This window comes from Anolis carolinensis, unplaced genomic scaffold (genome assembly GCF_035594765.1).
Source record: "Anolis carolinensis isolate JA03-04 unplaced genomic scaffold, rAnoCar3.1.pri scaffold_35, whole genome shotgun sequence".
NCBI classification, from domain to species: Eukaryota; Metazoa; Chordata; class Lepidosauria; order Squamata; family Dactyloidae; genus Anolis; species Anolis carolinensis.
In genome coordinates this window covers 267484-273483 of record NW_026943844.1, presented here as the reverse complement: position 1 = coordinate 273483, position 6000 = coordinate 267484, and the positions used below count along the sequence as shown (strand labels likewise).

The 6000-nt window shown below is 41.0% G+C and overlaps 1 protein-coding gene across 1 annotated transcript in view; it reads left to right on the top strand.

The window, feature by feature from the left end:
* Positions 1-6: 6 nt before the first annotated feature.
* Positions 7-6000, top strand: part of LOC100563644 (calmodulin-like) — a 41644-nt gene continuing 35650 nt past the window's right edge. Inside the window, exon 1 of the mRNA XM_062966844.1 lies at positions 7-1442. The gene's annotated coding sequence lies outside the window, so the exon portion shown is untranslated. The remainder of the gene's footprint in view (positions 1443-6000) is intronic.

The following is a 6000-nucleotide window of genomic DNA, read 5'->3' as shown; positions in this document are numbered from 1 at the left end:
GGAAAGGGGAAAGAAGGAAGGAAGGAGGAATGAAGGAAGGGAGGAGGAAAGAGGGAAAGAGGAAAGAAGGAAGGAAGGAAAGAAAGAAAGAAGGAAGGAAAGAAAGAAAGAAGGAAGGAAAGAGGGAAGGAAGGAAGGAAGGGGGAAAGAAGGAAGGAGAGAGGGAATGAAGGAACGAAGGAAGGAAGAGGGAAAGAAGGAAAGAAGGAAAGAAAGAAAGAAAGAAAGAAAAGAAAGTCAACAGTCCTTCCACTTTAATTGAGAAATCGAACCCGCAAATTATGAAATATATAACATTATATGAAACAGAGACCGCAGTGCTACAAAACTTAGTGAGATGTGCCTTTTGTCTCATGTTAATTTTGTGTATAAATTATTTCCTTGATAAGATCGGGGCTATTGTTGGCACCCAACCCGTTTCACCTATTAAGATTATCATCATCCCCAAGAAACTCGGTCCACTTCTGATATGATAAATAAATAAATCCCCAAATATCCATTATTTACATTGGACTCACCCTATTATTATTACTTATTAACCCGATTATTTACATTGGATGGCCCCTGGTGGCACAGCAGATTAAACCGCTGAGCTGCTGAACTTGCTGACCGAAAGGTCGCTGGTTCGAATCCAAGGAGTGGAGTGAGTTCCCGCTGTTAGCCCCAGCTTCTGCCAACCTAGCAGTTCGAAAACATGCAAACGTGAGTAGATCAATAGGTACTGCTCTGGCGGGAAGGTAATGGTGCTCCATGCAGTCATGCCAATGGCCACATGACCTTGGAGGTGTCTACGGACAACGCCGGCTCTTCGGCTTAGAAATGGAGATGAGCACCAACCCCCAGAGTCAGACATGACTGGACTTACCGTCAGGGGAAAACTTTCACCTTTACTGACTGAGCCACTCAGGACCTGGATATTGGCCGTGCTGTTTTCCAACCAATCAGGAGCTGGTACAGATATTTCAAATAGTTGTCAAATGAAATAAAAATGCTCTGTATTTGCAGATGCAATATTGTCATGTCTCACAGTTGGTGGTGGTTGATTTAGTGGCATGCCAAGCAGGTGGTGGTGGTGGTGGTTAGTACGAGTATATTTAATGCCTGACAGTGTGGTGATCTAGTATAATTCTCATTAGCTTGGTGATGGGTAGTGGCTGCTGTGAAATGTATGGAAGAGATTAATCTCCTTCCTAGTTCTAAAAGTCAGGGTGATCTGTAAGTAAGGATTCACAGGCTATAGTGGTTATTGGGGGAGGCCTGCTGCAATGGGATGCAGCTGTGATCAGCTGCATAGAAGAGCTTAGCAAGAGACTGATCTTTGGGAGAAAAGTATTTGTAGTACTTAGCTGCCCCCCCCACCCTAAGGTTGTGTGGATTGTGATATCCCGAACTCTTGTGATGCACCTTAGTGAACCTTGGATCTTGCTGAGCCTTGCACCTTGGTGAGAACCTTGCTTTGGACACTGCTGATCTTGGAATTTCAATGTGTGCCTTCATTTGAATCCCTGGATTCCTGAATAACTGGCCTGACTTTTCACTTATGGATTCTGGATTTCCTGTGAACTCTAGTTTATCTGGCGTGACCCCTGGTCACAACCTCTGAGGATGCCTGCCAAAGATGTGGGTGAAACGTCAGGAGAGAATACTTCTGGAACATGGCCATACAGCTCGGAAAACACACAACAACTCTAACTATGGTTTGTCCTCTTCTCAGTGAATTGTCGGTGTTTGACTTGTGAATTGGCAACTGAAGAGGACTGAGGTGACAGGGATGGAATCCTTTTGATCCCACCGCTGCCCCCAATTGAAGAGAGCCCAATTTGTGGTACTCAACTCAGGCAGGGGAAATCTTTGTCTTTAAATCCCACTGCTGCCTCCAATTCAGGAGATGTGTGCACGTGTGAGAGGGAGGGATGGAGAATGTGTGAATGTATGACAGGGATGATTTAGTGGATAAGGAAGGATAACGGAACTGATTGGGTTTAAATGAGTAAAGATGGTAACTTATATAGGAAAGTACGGTAACTTATATAGATAGGTACGGTAACTGCCACCAACGTGAGGTAACAGGCTTACAGAGAGGCAAGGAGACTTATCTTTATGAACAATAACAAAATTCAAGTTTATTTTTGGTACATAAGCGTATGGTTTCAATCAGTAAACGTTCCGGATCTTAAGTTACAATGTAGTCTTTCTTGAATGGATATTTCTTAAATAACTTCTCTTCAACACAGTATACTAAACTCCCCTGGTCAGCTTATATTCCCAGCCTTTCCCCTGAGTGACCATAAGCTGCCGTCCTTAGCTGATTTCCACAGCTCCTAATCTTTCCAAAACCTAACCGCAACTCTTCTTCTCAAACCCCTAACAGCCACACCTTTAAAAACCCTCACAGCAACTGAACTTTTAAAAGGGAATATGCTCTAACTGTCATCTTAGCCACGCCCCCTTTTCCCTCCAGAGAGAGGTTACGTTGCCATGGCAACCCGCTGAACACAGCTGGCTTCCATGTGAGACCTGTCTTCATCAATACATAACTCCCCTTTTTCCTTTTAATAAACAAATAAATAAAATCATATCAATAATGTCTGTTTAACACAAAGCTTCTCTACAGCAACCTTGGTCACTTTTTTAATCTCAGGAGTGACTTGAGAAACTGCAAGTCACTACTGACTATTCTTGATCCTGAACCGGCTTTGTAATACTCTCAACATTAACGAGACTTTGCTTTGTAACTTCAGGTTTGTGTTATCTCTATGTTTTGTAGTTAGTAGGGTTGTCCAAAATTTCGTAATGATTCTTAATTCGGAATGATTTCGGATTGTTCTCGCTTTTTGAACCGAGTATTGAGACGTTTTCCCTGGGCGCAATTGGCAATGTAATTCGAACCATCATTGGCCCATTCTCTAATTGTGTCTTAATGTTTTGTTAAATTCCCCCCCCCCAAAAAAATTTTTTTATATATTTTTTTAAAATATTTTTTTTACTTTTTTTGTTTCTGCAACCTGACTTGAATGGGAGCCTAGCACAGCCTAAAATGGCTGCCGCTCCCTGGCCAATCAGAGACTTCCACGATGGCTGGAAAAGGTGGGGACTAGCATCCTCCACGTCCACGTGGAAGATCTCTTTAAAAAACCCCTCCCTAACCCAGGCAAGCCATTCTGGGCTGGGTTATGAGCGGGTGGTTCGCGCTGCGCTAGATCAAGCCGCCTGCATTGAGGGGAGAGAGGGCGAAGTGTTCTGGCTGTTGGGTCTGGGTTAGGGCTGGCTTTTGTTGCTGGCTCAATATTGTGTGTATTTTTTGGGAAATTGACTTGGGGCTTGTGGGATCTTACAGAGTCCTTGCTGAGACTTTAGGCAATTTTTATTATTGAAGTCCAAAACACCTGGAGGGAGGGCCGAAGTTGGACCATGCCTGCTGTAGAATGCTATGGAATTTTGGAATGTGTAGTTTGGTGCACTTTATACATTCATCCATCTAATCCACTGACAGGACGTGGGCGCCAAGGCATTGCTTTCCTGACGCTCCGTTTCTAAAGACCTCTGCCTTTTATTTTATTTCAGCAATCAGCTGTTCTTTTTAAACCTTAAAGTGTACACTCACTGGAAGTAGTAGTTTCCAAAGGACGTGTGCATTCCTGCCAAGGCATTGCTTCCCTCACCCTCCGTTTCTAATCCCAAGCCTTGGGCTGAGTTTTATTTTTGCAATCACAAAGTCAGACATTGATTTGATTCAATAGAGGGTCCACAGCAATGTATAGTTTCCAAAGGACGTGGCACTCCTGCCAAGGCATTGCACGTCCACCATTTTAGAAACATTAAGAATCATTACGAATTTTTGGAAATATCCGAAATTTTTGGGTGAAAAATTCGGAAATACTTTCTATATTGAAGCGCCGGCACCCCCTACTTTAGAAACGAGAATTGAAACATTTTTTCCATCGATCGGACAAGCCTAGTAGTTAGACTGACCAAGTGTTTAACTTACTGCTTTAGGTAAAATAGTTTTGACACAAACCAGGTGTCATTTGGTTAATCTCTGACTGCATTCCAGCAGAGCCCTGGATCTGACTTTGGAGTGCTTTCTCTGCTGACATCCTCTCTGTCCATTGAGAATAAACCTTTGCTTTTGCCTTCTATCCATCTGTGTCTGATTTGGCCTTCTGGATTGGCTAGGCACGCAGGGCTTCTGAACCCGTGGTTCTTGTTAGGAGCACAGAATCCCCACAACAGTGTAAAAAAACACACACACACACACACATATATACCGTATATACTCGAATATAAGCTGACCCGAATATAAGCCGAGGCACCTAATTTTACCACAAAAAACCTGGGAAAACATTGACTCCAGTATAAGCCGAGGGTGGTAAATTTCAGAAATAAAAATAGATACCAATAAATTACATTAATTGAGGCATCAGTAGGTTAAATGTTTCTGAATATTTACATAAAGCTCAAATTTAAGATAAGACTGTCCAACTCTGATCAAATCATTATTCTCATCTTCTTCCATGTAAATGTGCTTATGTATCCTTGTAATAATAATCGAGTAAAATAATACATGTAATAATAATAATAATAAATACAGGAAAATAATACATGTAATAATAAATACAGGAAAATAATAAATGCAATAGTAATAATAAGATCAGAGTGAAATAATAAATGTATTATTAATAATAATAATAAAAATAGAGTAAGAAAAATGAAATAGCAGCAACAGTAATATAGAAAATAATAAATGTAATAATACCAATAATAATAGAGAAAAATAATACATGTACTATATATTCTCTAGTATAAGCTGACCCAAATATAAGCCAGCCAGGACCCTCACCCGAGTATAAGTCGAGGGGGGCTTTTTCAGTCTTAAAAAAAGGGCTGAAAAACTAGGCTTATACTCGAGTATATATGCATTTTTTTTTCTTTTTCATAAAGGCCCTAACCTCCGTGAATGTGGAAGTCTGGTTATCCTTTGTTAAGTGGCATAAACCAATATTCTTCTCCAAATGAACATATGATCCCACTCCCACTGATCGACTTCAATCAATTTGGCAATCTTGTGTGAAATGATTTTTGGGAACGTCAAGTCCTAATCAACAACATTATGGGTTTTTTGTTTGTGTGTGTATATATCCTTTTCTTTCTTTGGATGGCCGTTGGTTTGAAACGGTTACGAAAGCACTCCTTGGCAGCTGCCCAACGAAAGAGAGACGGAGCCAGAGGTGGAGAGGGAGGCAGGAGGCCAGAAAAGGTCACCTGATAACCGTGAAAGTTCAGCCGCGAAGAATTGTCGGAAGCGTGCCAGTTTCACCCAAGAAGCCGAGAGGAGCCGGTCGGAGGAGAGCAAACAGCAACAACCTGGGAATTGTCTGCCTCTGTGTTTCCCTTTGCTAAATAAAGAAGCAAGTCTGCAAAAACAAGGCAGTTTGGCACCCAAAAGTCAACATGCAAACAGAACAAAGAATCTTCTCTTGGGTCTTGAGACCCTTCCATCTCCCATAGAACCACAGAATCTTAGGTTCCCATCTATACTGCAATATAATACAGCTTGAAATGCATTACACTATGTAACTAAATTTGATTTTTTTCTGTTCCTAGTTTGAAAGTGTTTTCCTGTTTAATTGCATGGTTCTTACTTTGAAAGTAGTTGCTCTTCTCCAGAAACTTTGCTTTTGTAGCTGCCACAAACGAGGTTGAATTGGTTGAGACTCGATGAGATATTCATTGAAAAACTAGAATAAAATGATGTCCCTCCTACAAAGACAGTTTTTGCATCTTAATACAGTAGAGTCTCACTTATCCAACATAAACGGGCCGGCAGAACGTTGTATAAGCAAATATGTTGGAGATTAAGGAGAAGCCTATTAAACATCAAATTAGGTTATGATTTTACAAATGAAGCACCAAAACATCATGTTATACAACAAATCTGGCAGAAAAAGTAGGTCAATACGCAGTAATGCTACATAGTAATTACTGTATTTATGAATTTAT